This window comes from Schistocerca piceifrons, unplaced genomic scaffold, assembly GCF_021461385.2.
Source record: "Schistocerca piceifrons isolate TAMUIC-IGC-003096 unplaced genomic scaffold, iqSchPice1.1 HiC_scaffold_574, whole genome shotgun sequence".
Classification (NCBI taxonomy): domain Eukaryota; kingdom Metazoa; phylum Arthropoda; class Insecta; order Orthoptera; family Acrididae; genus Schistocerca; species Schistocerca piceifrons.
The window spans coordinates 178,770-195,293 of record NW_025728815.1 but is presented as its reverse complement, the minus strand read 5'-3'; the positions used below and the strand labels follow the sequence as shown (position 1 = coordinate 195,293).

At 47.3% G+C, this 16,524-nt stretch overlaps 16 non-coding genes across 16 annotated transcripts; all 16 read left to right on the top strand.

The window, feature by feature from the left end:
- The first annotated feature begins 3,741 nt into the window (after nucleotides 1-3,741).
- On the top strand, nucleotides 3,742-3,813 carry Trnat-ugu. The gene has a single exon. It is a non-coding gene; the product is annotated as a tRNA-Thr (tRNA).
- A 246-nt stretch (nucleotides 3,814-4,059) lies between these two features.
- Trnat-ugu lies at nucleotides 4,060-4,131 on the top strand. Its single transcript has one exon. It is a non-coding gene; the product is annotated as a tRNA-Thr (tRNA).
- Nucleotides 4,132-4,377: 246 nt separating this feature from the next.
- Nucleotides 4,378-4,449, top strand: Trnat-ugu. Its single transcript has one exon. It is a non-coding gene; the product is annotated as a tRNA-Thr (tRNA).
- A 246-nt stretch (nucleotides 4,450-4,695) lies between these two features.
- Nucleotides 4,696-4,767, top strand: Trnat-ugu. The gene has a single exon. It is a non-coding gene; the product is annotated as a tRNA-Thr (tRNA).
- A 246-nt stretch (nucleotides 4,768-5,013) lies between these two features.
- On the top strand, nucleotides 5,014-5,085 carry Trnat-ugu. Its single transcript has one exon. It is a non-coding gene; the product is annotated as a tRNA-Thr (tRNA).
- A 246-nt stretch (nucleotides 5,086-5,331) lies between these two features.
- Trnat-ugu lies at nucleotides 5,332-5,403 on the top strand. Its single transcript has one exon. It is a non-coding gene; the product is annotated as a tRNA-Thr (tRNA).
- A 246-nt stretch (nucleotides 5,404-5,649) lies between these two features.
- Nucleotides 5,650-5,721, top strand: Trnat-ugu. Its single transcript has one exon. It is a non-coding gene; the product is annotated as a tRNA-Thr (tRNA).
- A 246-nt stretch (nucleotides 5,722-5,967) lies between these two features.
- Nucleotides 5,968-6,039, top strand: Trnat-ugu. The gene has a single exon. It is a non-coding gene; the product is annotated as a tRNA-Thr (tRNA).
- Nucleotides 6,040-6,285: 246 nt separating this feature from the next.
- Nucleotides 6,286-6,357, top strand: Trnat-ugu. Its single transcript has one exon. It is a non-coding gene; the product is annotated as a tRNA-Thr (tRNA).
- A 246-nt stretch (nucleotides 6,358-6,603) lies between these two features.
- Nucleotides 6,604-6,675, top strand: Trnat-ugu. The gene has a single exon. It is a non-coding gene; the product is annotated as a tRNA-Thr (tRNA).
- A 246-nt stretch (nucleotides 6,676-6,921) lies between these two features.
- Nucleotides 6,922-6,993, top strand: Trnat-ugu. Its single transcript has one exon. It is a non-coding gene; the product is annotated as a tRNA-Thr (tRNA).
- A 6,162-nt stretch (nucleotides 6,994-13,155) lies between these two features.
- On the top strand, nucleotides 13,156-13,227 carry Trnat-ugu. The gene has a single exon. It is a non-coding gene; the product is annotated as a tRNA-Thr (tRNA).
- Nucleotides 13,228-13,473: 246 nt separating this feature from the next.
- Trnat-ugu lies at nucleotides 13,474-13,545 on the top strand. Its single transcript has one exon. It is a non-coding gene; the product is annotated as a tRNA-Thr (tRNA).
- A 246-nt stretch (nucleotides 13,546-13,791) lies between these two features.
- Trnat-ugu lies at nucleotides 13,792-13,863 on the top strand. The gene has a single exon. It is a non-coding gene; the product is annotated as a tRNA-Thr (tRNA).
- Nucleotides 13,864-14,109: 246 nt separating this feature from the next.
- Trnat-ugu lies at nucleotides 14,110-14,181 on the top strand. Its single transcript has one exon. It is a non-coding gene; the product is annotated as a tRNA-Thr (tRNA).
- Nucleotides 14,182-14,427: 246 nt separating this feature from the next.
- Trnat-ugu lies at nucleotides 14,428-14,499 on the top strand. The gene has a single exon. It is a non-coding gene; the product is annotated as a tRNA-Thr (tRNA).
- Nucleotides 14,500-16,524: the final 2,025 nt, after the last annotated feature.

Below are 16,524 nucleotides of genomic sequence, written 5' to 3'. Positions count from 1 at the left end.
TATGGATGATGTTATAAGTGGCGTGTGGGAGCGATGTCTTCGCTCTGTCCCGCGATACCCCTCCTTGCTGGTTTGGTGGACTGCGTTTGCCAAGCCCAAGATTCGTCAGACTTTGATTTTCTACTGTGCTGCTAGGACGCGTGATTTTAAGAACACGTATGAATATTACTACTCTGTCCTGCGTGAACTATATGACGCGGCGGGTACCTCTCCACTGCGGATCCATGATGTTCGTCGTATTAAAGCCAAGCTCTTGAGCCTTAAACGACGACAGATGGATGGTCTGCGAGTTAAGTCGAAACCTCACTCTCTTGTTGAAGGTGAACTGACATCCTTGTACCACCTGCTACGGCATCAGACTCGTCGTCGTCGCTCCTTCATCTCTTCTCTTACGGTGGCTGATGGGCGACAGCTTATTGCACAGGAGGAAATGGTTCGTGCTCTTCATCAGTATTACACTAGTCTATATTCTGCCGATGATTCTGGTGAGTCTCTTTCGGATGATGTCTTTGGGGATCTAACTGCGACGATCGCGCCTGACGCGAACGGCGAATTTCTCCGGGAGTTCCAGGTAGATGATGTTTTCGATTTTATTGCTCGCTCTCCGTCCAGTAAATCGCCGGGTCCAGACGGCCTGCCTAAAGAATTTTATCTCCGTTTTTGGCCTCTTTTGGGTGACATTTTTACGCAGATTTTAAATGAGATTGTCAGGGGGATGGATGTGCCTGCCGATTTTAAAGTAGGGAAAATTGTTTTAATCCCGAAGTCCTCTGGTCGTTTATCTGCTGCCAATCTTCGTCCGCTCACATTGCTGAATTTTGACTATAAGACAGCTGCTAGAGCGCTCAATAGCCGGTTGTCTTCTCTGCTTCGGGGTGTGATTGGTGCACATCAATGTTGTTTTCATGATAGATCTATTCTGACACCAGTAGCCGAATATCGGGATGTTGTCTCGGTTGCGGCGGTTACAAACGTACATTGTGCCTTTGCCTTCCTTGATTTTTATAAGGCTTTTGATCACGTCAGTCATGTGTTTTTAGATCGTGTTTTAGGTACAATAGGTTTTAACGCTTCATCACGTGGTGTTCTTGGCAATTTGTATAGGGGAATAACAGCTCGGGTGTCAGTCAATGGGCAGCTGACGCCGCCCATTGCTATCCGCCGCGGAGTGCCTCAGGGTAGTCCGCTCTCTATGTCTTTATTCGTATTGTCCCTGGAACCGCTGCTTCGGACTATTGCTCTCAAGCTTCAGGGTATGTCCCTCTCTGGTGGGAAGCTCTCTGTTAAGGCATATGCGGATGATGTCGTTGTTCTCCTCCGTCAACGTGATGATATCCCGTTGTTGAAAGGGGCAGTTGATGCATACTGTCGTGTCTCTGGAGCGCGTCTCAATCAGGGTAAATGTAAGTTCCTTGATATTCGAGGATTTCGCGATGCTGACGTCCCTTGGGCCACTTTTGTCGATCGCCATACGTCCTTGGGGATTATCATTGATCGGTGTCCTCTAAAAATGGCGGCTCTCAATTGGAAATCTGTCACCGAGAAGATACAGGGGGCTCTGATGGTCCATGAGCAGCGCTCTGCTACCATTTTGCAAAAAGTCAGAATTTTAGACACCTACGTTCTATGTAAAGCTTATTATGTTGCTCAGCTGTTCCCACTTCCCATGATGGTGGCGAAAAGGTTGCGCCAATTGTCTAGCAGGTTTATATGGAAGGGCCATCTATTCAAGTTACGTTACGAGGTAATGACGAAACCGCGTCTCTCCGGAGGCTTGGGCCTCTCTGACATTACTCGCAAGGCGTCTGCTTTGTACGTCCGCCGAACGACTCTAATTGTTACGCAAGAAGTGACTTCAATTACATCCAGGCTTTTTACTGTTGTGCGTCCGGCGAGCCTTGCTCCACCTGTCGATGTCGGACGCCTAAATTTTAAGTTGAAACACATTCGGGAATTTTACATTGCGGTGAGTTACCTCGGTGACGTCTTCTTGCGGCGACCGGTGCCAACGACCAAGGGCTTGATTGCCCGCTGGGAGGGGCTGGCCGGTCCCAATCCAATAGAACTGGCGTCTCCATCTGTGTCCTGGAGGAACGTCTGGAAGAACGTTAGTCTGCCGATCCACTCTATGGCCGTGGCGTCCACGTGGTATAGGGTAATAAATAATTTGGTTCCCACCAATGTACGACTGCACCGTATTGGTCTTTCTGACACGGACACCTGTACTCGGTGTGGTCTCCTGGATACCCTTGAACATCGATTCACCTGCTGTGGGCACCTTGCTAATTGGCGTTGGCTCAGGAAACAACTTGCTTTTGTCACTAGGTCTGCTGAAGCCGCTTATACTATTGACATCATCGTCCGGCCCGATTCTTCCTTTTTTCCGCGGACGAAGCTCCATACCGTCATGTGGTTGATTGGCCATTTCGTACATTTTGTCAACAGTTGTCATGGAGAGGATGGACACCTAGCGTTTCGGCAGTACATGCTTACTGCTTACTGGCAGCGCTTGCGATTGCCAGGCCTCCGAGATGATTTTGCCAATATGCTTAGCCTGACATTTGAAAGAGAGGGTGTTGGCTAAGGTCACCTGTGTGAGCCATTTTCTTTTATACTGTTTCTGGATTTGCCGCCTTTATGTATGTTTCTTCTCTACACCAGGACTGAAGTTTTCGTGTTTTAATCTTTATTTCAGTCAGCAGTCTACATTATATAGTCATGTTTTAGGATTTTAATTTCAGTACTGTAAAAAAAAAAAAAAAAAAAAAAAAGGGGTATGATTCCTGCTTTGGGTGCAGGAGGTCCCGGGTTCAAATCCCGGACGAGCCCTGCCATTTTGACCGTGCTGAAGAGTAGGTGGAACTCAGTCCCGGTTGCAGCTCCTCAATGAAGAGTAAACGCCTGTTATAGCACGTGGATATATCAAGAATGCGGCACCAGTAAAGTACGTAGGTGGAATTCGATAAAAACGCAGACGGTAATTTTGCATGCAACGGAAAACAAGGTTGTCTTTGCGGAATATGTGCACCGTGAGTGGAGATTCAGCTTAATTGTGCGACAGTCTACCCTCATCTTACTAGCGACGGCAACAACCAAGGGGTGGCATGTAAGATTGAGCGTGGCTAAGAGTTTCTCATTATTAGTTAGCATCACACTTTGACAGAGCTGTGACAAGGCGAGTAGGGTGAGCTCAGGAAAGCCAGTAGCAAGCGCACTTGAAGTAGCCCAGAAGAACCGGATTATAAATTTTGCCAGCCATAATGGAGCTAGGGGCGTTCTCAGTTACCAAATACCGGTGCAATAAGAGAGCAACAGTATTTGACAGTAAAATGACGCCCTATCCGTCTAGCATACGACATTGCTTGTCTCTGCATACGCGGACGTAAAACGTTCAAAAAAAAAAAAAAAAAAAAAAAAAAAAAAAAAAAAAAAAAGAAGGGGCAGAGCACTGGTCTTGTAAACCAGGGGTCGTGAGTTCGATTCTCACAGGGGGCAGCACAATTTTAAATGGGCCAATGTAATGCTTTGAACCGAAAATTTCAAAATAGCGTGTCTTTTCGGGCCTGAGCCAAGATCACAGATGACGATAGACGAAAGACGGCAGCACCCGTCAGTCATCGCTGTGGACCTCAGTGGTAGCGAATTGTTGTGGCAGAGTAAATCTTTGTACGCATTTTCAGGACTCTGAAATGTATTTTTCTCGAGGGCTGTAGCGGTCGCAAAGAGGTGTAAGCTGTAGCAGCCTCCTTAGCTCAGGGGCAGAGCACTGGTCTTGTAAACCAGGGGTCGTGAGTTCGATTCTCACAGGGGGCAACACAATTTTAAATGGGCCAATGTAATGCTTTGAACCGAAAATTTCAAAATAGCGTGTCTTTTCGGGCCTGAGCCAAGATCACAGATGACGATAGACGAAAGACGGCAGCACCCGTCAGTCATCGCTGTGGACCTCAGTGGTAGCGAATTGTTGTGGCAGAGTAAATCTTTGTACGCATTTTCAGGACTCTGAAATGTATTTTTCTCGAGGGCTGTAGCGATCGCAAAGAGGGGTAAGCTGTAGTAGCCTCCTTAGCTCAGGGGCAGAGCACTGGTCTTGTAAACCAGGGGTCGTGAGTTCGATTCTCACAGGGGGCAGCACAATTTTAAATGGGCCAATGTAATGCTTTGAACCGAAAATTTCAAAATAGCGTGTCTTTTCGGGCCTGAGCCAAGATCACAGATGACGATAGACGAAAGACGGCAGCACCCGTCAGTCATCGCTGTGGACCTCAGTGGTAGCGAATTGTTGTGGCAGAGTAAATCTTTGTACGCATTTTCAGGACTCTGAAATGTATTTTTCTCGAGGGCTGTAGCGATCGCAAAGAGGTGTAAGCTGTAGCAGCCTCCTTAGCTCAGGGGCAGAGCACTGGTCTTGTAAACCAGGGGTCGTGAGTTCGATTCTCACAGGGGGCAGCACAATTTTAAATGGGCCAATGTAATGCTTTGAACCGAAAATTTCAAAATAGCGTGTCTTTTCGGGCCTGAGCCAAGATCACAGATGACGATAGACGAAAGACGGCAGCACCCGTCAGTCATCGCTGTGGACCTCAGTGGTAGCGAATTGTTGTGGCAGAGTAAATCTTTGTACGCATTTTCAGGACTCTGAAATGTATTTTTCTCGAGGGCTGTAGCGATCGCAAAGAGGTGTAAGCTGCAGCAGCCTCCTTAGCTCAGGGGCAGAGCACTGGTCTTGTAAACCAGGGGTCGTGAGTTCGATTCTCACAGGGGGCAGCACAATTTTAAATGGGCCAATGTAATGCTTTGAACCGAAAATTTCAAAATAGCGTGTCTTTTCGGGCCTGAGCCAAGATCACAGATGACGATAGACGAAAGACGGCAGCACCCATCAGTCATCGCTGTGGACCTCAGTGGTAGCGAATTGTTGTGGCAGAGTAAACCTTTGTACGCATTTTCAGGACTCTGAAATGTATTTCTCTCGAGGGCTGTAGCGATCGCAAAGAGGTGTAAGCTGTAGCAGCCTCCTTAGCTCAGGGGCAGAGCACTGGTCTTGTAAACCAGGGGTCGTGAGTTCGATTCTCACAGGGTGCAGCACAATTTTAAATGGGCCAATGTAATGCTTTGAACCGAAAATTTCAAAATAGCGTGTCTTTTCGGGCCTGAGCCAAGATCACAGATGACGATAGACGAAAGACGGCAGCACCCGTCAGTCATCGCTGTGGACCTCAGTGGTAGCGAATTGTTGTGGCAGAGTAAATCTTTGTACGCATTTTCAGTACTCTGAAATGTATTTTTCTCAAGGGCTGTAGCGATCGCAAAGAGGTGTAAGCTGTAGCAGCCTCCTTAGCTCAGGGGCAGAGCACTGGTCTTGTAAACCAGGGGTCGTGAGTTCGATTCTCACAGGGGGCAGCACAATTTTAAATGGGCCAATGTAATGCTTTGAACCGAAAATTTCAAAATAGCGTGTCTTTTCGGGCCTGAGCCAAGATCACAGATGACGATAGACGAAAGACGGCAGCACCCGTCAGTCATCGCTGTGGACCTCAGTGGTAGCGAATTGTTGTGGCAGAGTAAATCTTTGTACGCATTTTCAGGACTCTGAAATGTATTTTTCTCGAGGGCTGTAGCGATCGCAAAGAGGTGTAAGCTGTAGCAGCCTCCTTAGCTCAGGGGCAGAGCACTGGTCTTGTAAACCAGGGGTCGTGAGTTCGATTCTCACAGGGAGCAGCACAATTTTAAATGGGCCAATGTAATGCTTTGAACCGAAAATTTCAAAATAGCGTGTCTTTTCGGGCCTGAGCCAAGATCACAGATGACGATAGACGAAAGACGGCAGCACCCGTCAGTCATCGCTGTGGACCTCAGTGGTAGCGAATTGTTGTGGCAGAGTAAATCTTTGTACGCATTTTCAGGACTCTGAAATGTATTTTTCTCGAGGGCTGTAGCGATCGCAAAGAGGTGTAAGCTGTAGCAGCCTCCTTAGCTCAGGGGCAGAGCACTGGTCTTGTAAACCAGGGGTCGTGAGTTCGATTCTCACAGGGGGCAGCACAATTTTAAATGGGCCAATGTAATGCTTTGAACCGAAAATTTCAAAATAGCGTGTCTTTTCGGGCCTGAGCCAAGATCACAGATGACGATAGACGAAAGACGGCAGCACCCGTCAGTCATCGCTGTGGACCTCAGTGGTAGCGAATTGTTGTGGCAGAGTAAATCTTTGTACGCATTTTCAGGACTCTGAAATGTATTTTTCTCGAGGGCTGTAGCGATCGCAAAGAGGTGTAAGCTGTAGCAGCGTCCTTAGCTTAGGGGCAGAGCACTGGTCTTGTAAACCAGGGGTCGTGAGTTCGATTCTCACAGGGGGCAGCACAATTTTAAATGGGCCAATGTAATGCTTTGAACCGAAAATTTCAAAATAGCGTGTCTTTTCGGGCCTGAGCCAAGATCACAGATGACGATAGACGAAAGACGGCAGCACCCGTCAGTCATCGCTGTGGACCTCAGTGGTAGCGAATTGTTGTGGCAGAGTAAATCTTTGTACGCATTTTCAGGACTCTGAAATGTATTTTTCTCGAGGGCTGTAGCGATCGCAAAGAGGTGTAAGCTGTAGCAGCCTCCTTAGCTCAGGGGCAGAGCACTGGTCTTGTAAACCAGGGGTCGTGAGTTCGATTCTCACAGGGGGCAGCACAATTTTAAATGGGCCAATGTAATGCTTTGAACCGAAAATTTCAAAATAGCGTGTCTTTTCGGGCCTGAGCCAAGATCACAGATGACGATAGACGAAAGGCGGCAGCACCCGTCAGTCATCGCTGTGGACCTCAGTGGTAGCGAATTGTTGTGGCAGAGTAAATCTTTGTACGCATTTTCAGGACTCTGAAATGTATTTTTCTCGAGGGCTGTAGCGATCGCAAAGAGGGGTAAGCTGTAGCAGCCTCCTTAGCTCAGGGGCAGAGCACTGGTCTTGTAAACCAGGGGTCGTGAGTTCGATTCTCACAGGGGGCAGCACAATTTTAAATGGGCCAATGTAATGCTTTGAACCGAAAATTTCAAAATAGCGTGTCTTTTCAGGCCTGAGCCAAGATCACAGATGACGATAGACGAAAGACGGCAGCACCCGTCAGTCATCGCTGTGGACCTCAGTGGTAGCGAATTGTTGTGGCAGAGTAAATCTTTGTACGCATTTTCAGGACTGTGAAATGTATTTTTCTCGAGGGCTGTAGCGATCGCAAAGACGTGTAAGCTGTAGCAGCCTCCTTAGCTCAGGGGCGGCAGTTCCGCTTGAGACGCGACAGCGATCGCACGTGCTGTGTATTCGATCCGCCGTTTCCCTCGGGTTGTGACTATTTACTTTCTGTGTGTGACGTTTCTTTGTCTTCTTTTCTTCGTTGTTTCGTCGCCTTAGTGTTTGTGTTGTGTCTTGTGTTGTATAGCGGCTTTTGCCGCATTATTAAGTGTTATGGCTTCCCGGTTGTTTCCGCGGAAGTGTACTCTCAGTTTTCAGTTTAACAAGGCCACCAGGAATGTTCAACCAACTTCGTTGGAAATTCACGAATGGATTGTGGATACAATTGGCATTACATCGGACCAGGTACATACGGCGTATTTTGACACAGAACTTTACTGCTTTTTTGTGTAATTGTTGAACCCGGTTTTGCTAGATAAGATTTTACTTAAACATGGTGAGCAAGTGTCGTTCCGTCATAGAGATGGTTCTGTTAGCAGTGTTACTGTTTCAAATGCTGAAATTACGTATACCACAGTTCGGGTTTATAATTTACCCCCTGAAGTTGAAAACAGTTACCTCAAGGAAGCTTTGCTTGGTTATGGTACCGTTCGGTCAATTCGAAATGAACGTTGGTCTGCACAACATAAGCTGCAATGTTATAATGGTGTCAGATCGGTTGAAATGCATATTAAGTCGAACATACCGTCCCATCTGGTTGTATGTGGTTATCGTGTTCATCTTACTTATGAGGGGCAAGTTGGTACGTGTTTTCTATGTAATGAAAATGGTCATGTTCGTGCTAATTGCCCTAAGCGGGTGTTTGTGCTTAAAAATGGGCTAGCACAACGCCGCAAATTAACGGTTGCCGATCTTGTGCCAGCAGCTTCCTCCACTGTCTCGTGTCAGCCTCCTGCAGTAGATTCTTCACAACGGGTGACACCTTCCTCTGATGCAGGTTTTCCCCCGTTACCCACTCGCCCAGATGTATCGGCTGCTTCTACACCGATCCCGTCTGTTTCCAATAACAAACGCCGTCGTGCTAGTGATACCGGTAGCACTGATGACGAAGCTGCTGTTTCGCAGCCGGTTTGCGGATCTGACGAGAGACTTCCGGAATCTACCATGCTTGTTTTGGATTCTGTTCCCACTGTGTCTCCTGCTTTGCCTGATGACGTCAAACTTGCTGCCACGCCGTCGGCGCAAGAGCCCCAACATTCGGTCGCGGTGGTGTTGACATCCCCCCCGACACAGGCATCACAACATGTTGACGACACTTCGGTGCAGACAGCTGTTTGTCGGAAAATCGCTTCTAGAACTGCGCGCTCCGCTTCAGCGGATTCCAACCCTATCTCTCCACCTCCTACACTTCCAATACCTACACCTTCTGATGCCGGTGCCGATGTTCCTGATGCAGTTTTCCCCTTGCTTGCTCCTTCTTCTGATTCCTCTCGCCCTGCTAATCCTTCGGATGCCTTGGTTGACGTGCCTGATCTCGAACCCCCCACTCCACCTGCTCTTGAATCTGGTGTGCATCAGATACGCCGTCGGGTGAAAGTGCCCCCCAATCTTCACGCGGTGCGGAAAAAACACAAGCATGCAAAGGATGACTCTGATTCCGTTGATTCCGGGCAATCACCCTCTGCCATGTCTGATGTTGATGATCTGGATGTCGTTGCTTCTAATGTGGTGTAATTAGGGTTCATTTTCCCTTTTGTTTTGTTGATGTTGCAGGCGTACACGTTTATTACCTTAAATATAAATAGCATTCAATCTGCTCTGAAGTTAGCGTCTCTGCAGCAGTTCATTTATGACTCTGCAGCTGATGTTGTTTTCCTGCAGGAAGTCTCCGTTGCACACCTGTTTGTTCCTGGCTTTCGCACTATTATAAATTTTGCGCCTGAGTTTTCCACAGGTACTGCCTTACTAATTCGTGACGGTATCCCCGTTACCGAAATTGAGCTCTTAGACTCGGGAAGGGGTATTGGTTGTCGGTTATTTGACACAACCTTGGTTAATATTTACGCCCCCTCTGGTTCCAGCAAACGGCAGGAACGGTCTCGTTTTTATAAAGAGGATCTGATTTATCTTTTACGCAAAAATCCTGCGACTTTGATATTGGGGGGTGATTTTAATTGTGTATTACAAGCTAAGGACCAATCGCCTCATTTTAATTATTGTTTCGAGCTACATTCTCTTGTACGTCAACTACGACTACGCGATGCGTGGGAGGTTAAACACCCCACTTTAGTTAAATTTACATTTTTTACTGCCACGTCAAGTAGTCGACTGGACCGATTGTATATTTCTGATCCCCTTAGTGTTTCTGTTTTAAATGTAGATGTTATTCCAGCCAGTTTTACGGATCATTGTGCCCTTGCGGTTATAATTAATTTGGAGCGTCAGCCTCTTAAACTTTATCGGCCGCTGTGGAAATTAAATGTCTCCTTGCTCGATGACCCTGACATCGAACCTCTAATACAGACGGCGTGGGACATGTGTTTACGTTCTCTGCGATACTATCCGTCTAAGCTTCACTGGTGGATCCACTGTGCGAAGCCAAAACTACGTCGCACTTTAATGTCCTACAGTTATAATAGAGCGCGAGATCTGAAACTGACTTTTGAGTATTTTTATTCGGTGCTTCGCGAACTTTATGATACTTCTCGAATGACAGGTGCCCACCTTTCTGAGATTCGGAAAATTAAAGCCAAGCTCCTTAGTATTAAACGGCTTCAGATGGAAGGATTGAAGATTAAATCTAAACCGCCGTCCACCTTAGCACATGAAATAACTTCCATGTACCACCTGTTTCGTCACCACAAGAACCGTCGACGTGTATTGATTGACGGCCTTATGGCAGCTGATGGTTGCCGGCTTACCTTACAGAATCAAATAACCCATGAACTTACCTGCTACTATGAGACCTTATATGCTGTGGCTGATTCTGATCGGCTTGATGTTGACGAGATTTTAACTGCTATCCCATCAGTTTTAACAGAGGACCATAATGTGGAATTTTTAGCTCCTTTTACTGCAGACGAAATTTCAGCTTTCATTGCTTGTTCACCATCTCACAAATCTCCTGGTCCGGATGGCCTTCCTAAGGAATTTTTTGTTCGCTTTTGGACTATTATAGGGCCTGTTTTTACGGATATTGTAAATGAAATCTTGAATGGTGGCACAATTCCAGCCGATTTCAAGAGAGGTACGGTTGTCCTGATACCAAAATCTGCTGGTTTGAAGACAGCTAGTGACTTTCGTCCTTTAACCCTTTTAAATTTTGATTATAAGACGGCTGCTAGGGCTGTTAATGCACGTCTATCCCTCTTGCTTACACCTGTGATAACTCCTTGTCAAAGCTGCTTTCCAGGGCGCTCCATATTGACTCCTCTGGCGGGGTATCGTGATGTCGTGTCGATTGTCGCTGTCACCAATATTTCCTGTGCGCTTTTATTTGTTGATTTTAGTAAGGCTTTTGATCGTGTGTCCCATTCGTTTTTAGAGCTTCTGCTGCGCCGACTCGGTTTTAATGAAAAGGCGCTGCTGGTACTTAAGAATATGACGACTGGTATTTCTGCTAAGATTGACGTTAATGGCCAGCTAACGAAGGTCATTGATATTAAACGTGGCGTCCCGCAAGGTAGCCCTTTATCCATGACCCTTTATGCTCTCTCCCTTCAACCACTCCTCTCTCGTCTCAACTCGACACTTCGTGGTCTTACGATTTCTGGGGTTACCCTGACAGCAACAGCTTATGCTGATGATTTGGTTGTTTTGCTTCGTTCCGCCGCCGAAGTGCCGCAGTTGAAAATGGAACTAGATAAATTTTCTGCGGCCTCCGGTTCTCGTCTCAACCCCCGTAAAAGCAAACTTCTGAATTTGCGGGGCTTTGAAAATGTGGTTGTTCCGTGGGTTACGGCTGTTGAACACCATACACATTTAGGCATCTATCTTGAACGGTGTCCTCTTCGTATGGCTGCAAAAAATTGGCAAGTGGCCATTTCCAAGCTTCAAGGTGTTTTATTCGAACACTCATGGCGTTCGATACCGCTACTGCAAAAAAAGCGTGTATTAGACACTTATGTTTTATGTAAAGTATTTTACGTTGCTCAGTTGTTTCCGCTTCCAAGAATGCAGGGTGCAAAAATGGTCCAGCTTATCAACAGATATATTTGGCGGGGACACATTTTTAAATTACGTTGTGATGTTCTTACGAAGCCGCGTCTTGCGGGCGGCTTGTCGTTCACCGATGTCCGTGTCAAGGCTGCGGCCCTTTATGTTAAGCGCACCCTCCATCTTTTATTTTCTGAGTCCCCGACTGTTACTTCGCGATTATTCCATGTCGTTCGTCCTGCGAGCTTGTCACCGCCTATTAACGTAGGGCCTCTAAATGCGAAGCTACGGCATGTTCGGGACTTCTACATTGAGATTAGTTATCTGGATCTCCACTTCCAACGTCGTCCTGTTTTTACTATGCGAACACTGCTTGACAAATGGCACAGGTCTTCTTCTTCCATCCCGATTGTTTTGCAATATCCCCGTTTTAATTGGCGTCACATATGGACGAATATTAGCTTACCCGTTCATTCAGCACCTGTTGCCTCCCTATGGTATAAGGTAGTTCACCAGCTGATTCCTACGAACGAACGACTTCATCGCATAGGTTTAAGTGTCTCTCCGCTTTGTCAAACGTGTGGTTGTGTTGATACACTCCAACACCGATTTACCTGCGCTGACCGTCTTCGCATGTGGTACTGGCTGCGCCGACAATTGGCGTTACTCACCAGGAGCTCGGAATCGGCATTTACAACTGATATTCTCTGCTGGCCGGACACGGTTTTTTATCCCGGGACAAAGAACAATACCATTATGTGGCTTCTTGGCCGTTACATTTTTGCAGTGGTTGATGGTGATGGTATTTCCGATTTTATTTCGTTTATTGGTTACATGCTTCATGAGTACTGGACGCAACAATCTCTCCCACATCTTAAGAGGGACTTTGCGAATATGCTTAGTATTGTCTTCGAAAAGCAGGGGATTGGTTAAGTTTCCACTTCTATTGATCGCTCCTGCGCCAGTTACATTAATGGCACCGGTATAGGGGCATACTGATCTCACTTCACGATAGGGAAGACATTCTCGCTAGCTCTTACTTATTTTGCTTTCCTGCCAAGCTTTTACCTGTTTGGATAGACACTGCATCACAAGCCCCGTGTCCACATATAAATATCATAAGACTCTGAACCAAGGGAAATTACTACGTATTGGTGCCACTGTGCTTCAGTGCAGGGAGGGGGAGACGTCATGGCCAGGCCTCGGGTTTCGACCCCTGCCCAATGCGCCTCCCCCGAGCTGCACTGGGTCAACACAGTGAAAGAAATACAAAAAAAAAAAAAAAATGGATAAGGCAAAAAAAAAAAAAAAAAAAAAAAAGTGGTTAAGGCGAAAAAAAAAAAAAAAAAAAGTCGGTAGAGCGCTAGACCTTCAACCAAAGGGTCCCGGGTTCAAGCCCCCGTCCAGGCGAAAAAAAAAAAAAAAAAAAAAAAAAGGGGTATGATTCCTGCTTCGGGTGCAGGAGGTCAAAAAATCAAAAAAAAAAAAAAAAAAAAAAAAAAAAAAAAAAAAAAAAAAAAAAGGGGCAGAGCACTGGTCTTGTAAACCAGGGGTCGTGAGTTCGATTCTCACAGGGGGCAGCACAATTTTAAACGGGCCAATGTAATGCTTTGAACCGAAAATTTCAAAATAGCGTGTCTTTTCGGGCCTGAGCCAAGATCACAGATGACGATAGACGAAAGACGGCAGCACCCGTCAGTCATCGCTGTGGACCTCAGTGGTAGCGAATTGTTGTGGCAGAGTAAATCTTTGTACGCATTTTCAGGACTCTGAAATGTATTTTTCTCGAGGGCTGTAGCGATCGCAAAGAGGTGTAAGCTGTAGCAGCCTCCTTAGCTCAGGGGCAGAGCACTGGTCTTGTAAACCAGGGGTCGTGAGTTCGATTCTCACAGGGGGCAGCACAATTTTAAATGGGCCAATGTAATGCTTTGAACCGAAAATTTCAAAATAGCGTGTCTTTTCGGGCCTGAGCCAAGATCACAGATGACGATAGACGAAAGACGGCAGCACCCATCAGTCATCGCTGTGGACCTCAGTGGTAGCGAATTGTTGTGGCAGAGTAAACCTTTCTACGCATTTTCAGGACTCTGAAATGTATTTTTCTCGAGGGCTGTAGCGATCGCAAAGAGGTGTAAGCTGTAGCAGCCTCCTTAGCTCAGGGGCAGAGCACTGGTCTTGTAAACCAGGGGTCGTGAGTTCGATTCTCACAGGATGCAGCACAATTTTAAATGGGCCAATGTAATGCTTTGAACCGAAAATTTCAAAATAGCGTGTCTTTTCGGGCCTGAGCCAAGATCACAGATGACGATAGACGAAAGACGGCAGCACCCGTCAGTCATCGCTGTGGACCTCAGTGGTAGCGAATTGTTGTGGCAGAGTAAATCTTTGTACGCATTTTCAGGACTCTGAAATGTATTTTTCTCGAGGGCTGTAGCGATCGCAAAGAGGTGTAAGCTGTAGCAGCCTCCTTAGCTCAGGGGCAGAGCACTGGTCTTGTAAATCAGGGGTCGTGAGTTCGATTCTCACCGGGGGCAGCACAATTTTAAATGGGCCAATGTAATGCTTTGAACCGAAAATTCCAAAATAGCGTGTCTTTTCGGGCCTGAGCCAAGATCACAGATGACGATAGACGAAAGACGGCAGCACCCGTCAGTCATCGCTGTGGACCTCAGTGGTAGCGAATTGTTGTGGCAGAGTAAATCTTTGTACGCATTTTCAGGACTCTAAAATGTATTTTTCTCGCGGGCTGTAGCGATCGCAAAGAGGTGTAAGCTGTAGCAGCCTCCTTAGCTCAGGGGCAGAGCACTGGTCTTGTAAACCAGGGGTCGTGAGTTCGATTCTCACAGGGGGCAGCACAATTTTAAATGGGCCAATGTAATGCTTTGAACCGAAAATTTCAAAATAGCGTGTCTTTTCGGGCCTGAGCCAAGATCACAGATGACGATAGACGAAAGACGGCAGCACCCGTCAGTCATCGCTGTGGACCTCAGTGGTAGCGAATTGTTGTGGCAGAGTAAATCTTTGTACGCATTTTCAGGACTCTGAAATGTATTTTTCTCGAGGGCTGTAGCGATCGCAAAGAGGTGTAAGCTGTAGCAGCCTCCTTAGCTCAGGGGCAGAGCACTGGTCTTGTAAACCAGGGGTCGTGAGTTCGATTCTCACAGGGGGCAGCACAATTTTAAATGGGCCAATGTAATGCTTTGAACCGAAAATTTCAAAATAGCGTGTCTTTTCGGGCCTGAGCCAAGATCACAGATGACGATAGACGAAAGACGGCAGCACCCGTCAGTCATCGCTGTGGACCTCAGTGGTAGCGAATTGTTGTGGCAGAGTAAATCTTTGTACGCATTTTCTGGACTCTGAAATGTATTTTTCTCGAGGGCTGTAGCGATCGCAAAGAGGTGTAAGCTGTAGCAGCCTCCTTAGCTCAGGGGCAGTTCCGCTTTAGACGCCGTGCAGTGTGGACGTGCCTAGTCTTCCGCTCCGCCGTAGCGTTACGTATAGTGGACTATCGTTTTTGTTACGTGTTGTGTTGCAACTTCTGAGAGTATTTCTCCGTCGTTGTTTCGTACCTTGTGTTACTTTCTGTCCTTATTTCAGTGTTTTTTGTGTAGCGGTTTCGACCGCATATTTTGAAAATGTCGTCCCAGGTTATTCCTCGTCAGGCTACAGTTAGTTTCGCTTTTGACAAGTCAACCCGCCATGTGCAACCTAGTTCTCTTGAGATTCATGATTGGTTGGTAGATACCTTTGGTGTTCATTCGGATCAGGTGCACACTGCTTATTTTGATACCGAACTGTATGTTTTCTTTGTTAAGTTTATGGACCCACTTCAGGTTGATAAAATTCTTTCTAAATATGGTCATCAAGTTCTCTTTCGGCATCGGGATGATTCTGTAAGTACCGTGCTGCTTTCCACTGCTTCCATCACGTATACCACTGTTCGTGTTTACAACCTTCCACCGGAGGTGGATAATGTCTATCTTAAGGAGGGTCTACAGAAGTATGGTGATGTAAAGAGCATTCGCCTTGAACGCTGGTCAAGCCAATATCGCCTGCAATGTTACAGTGGTATTCGTTCAGTCGAAATGCACGTTAAGCAGAATATTCCATCTCACCTGCAGATCGGTGAATATCGTGTCCATGTAACATATAGTGGTCAGGTTGGCACCTGTTTTTTGTGCAATGAAAGTGGTCACGTGCGTACCGACTGTCCGCGGAGAGTTTTTGTTTTAAAAAATTCTCTCGAACAGCGTCGCAAGTTAACGGTCGCTGACCTCGTTGCAGGTGGTTCTGCTCTTGGTGTAGCACAGTCCAGTGGTAGTAGCGCCCCGCCACAGGTTTTGCGCACCCCTGATACAGAATTTCCTCCTTTGCGTGCTAAATCTGATGTTGTTCCGTCTGTCCCTCAGGTGGGTGTGCCACTTTTGAATAATAAGAGGCGTCGCCCACTCGATGGAAATAGTACGGATGAGGATCTCCCTGAGATGCCCCAGTCCGAGCGACCGGCATCCTCCGAGCCACTGTGTACTGTAGCTGCTCCCTGCCCTCCTGAGGTAGCGGTTCCGGTGGCGGCTGCTGGCGCCCCTCCGGCCTCCGACGCAGCTTCTCTCGAGTCGGGTCGTCGGTCGGGCCTGTTGGCGCCGTCTTCCGAACCGACTTCGATGTCACAACAAGTGGAGCCGCGACAACTTCCTGCTTCGCTGCCCCATACCTCTGCCAGCGGAGCTGCTCCGCTTCCTTCCAACTCTGCGGCCTCGGACCTTCCTGCTCACGTTTCGCCTCCGTGCAGTCCATGTTTGCCGGAAGCTAGTGCAGGTGTTGACCATTCCGTTTTGTCGGATGTTTCCCCCGCGACCCCGGATCCCGCATGTGGACCGGCGCGGGTGGTGTCGGATACAGAACTTGACCCTCCAACGTCACCGGCGGCTGAAGTTTCCTTGCCCGTCAGCCGACGCAAGTTACGCGTTCAGCCGAACGTTAATGCTGTTCGTAAAAAACCGAAACGTAAGGGATCCGCGGAACGGGGTAGCAGTCCCCCTCCCTCGGATGCCTCCGTCACCCCTGCTATGGACTGTGACGCTGGTGCGTCGGTGTAGGTGATTTGTTTTCTCGCTTTTCTCTCTATGGTTCAAGCATACACCTTTCTTACCTTAAATGTTAACCGTATTGAGTCCGACGTTCGCATTGCCTCT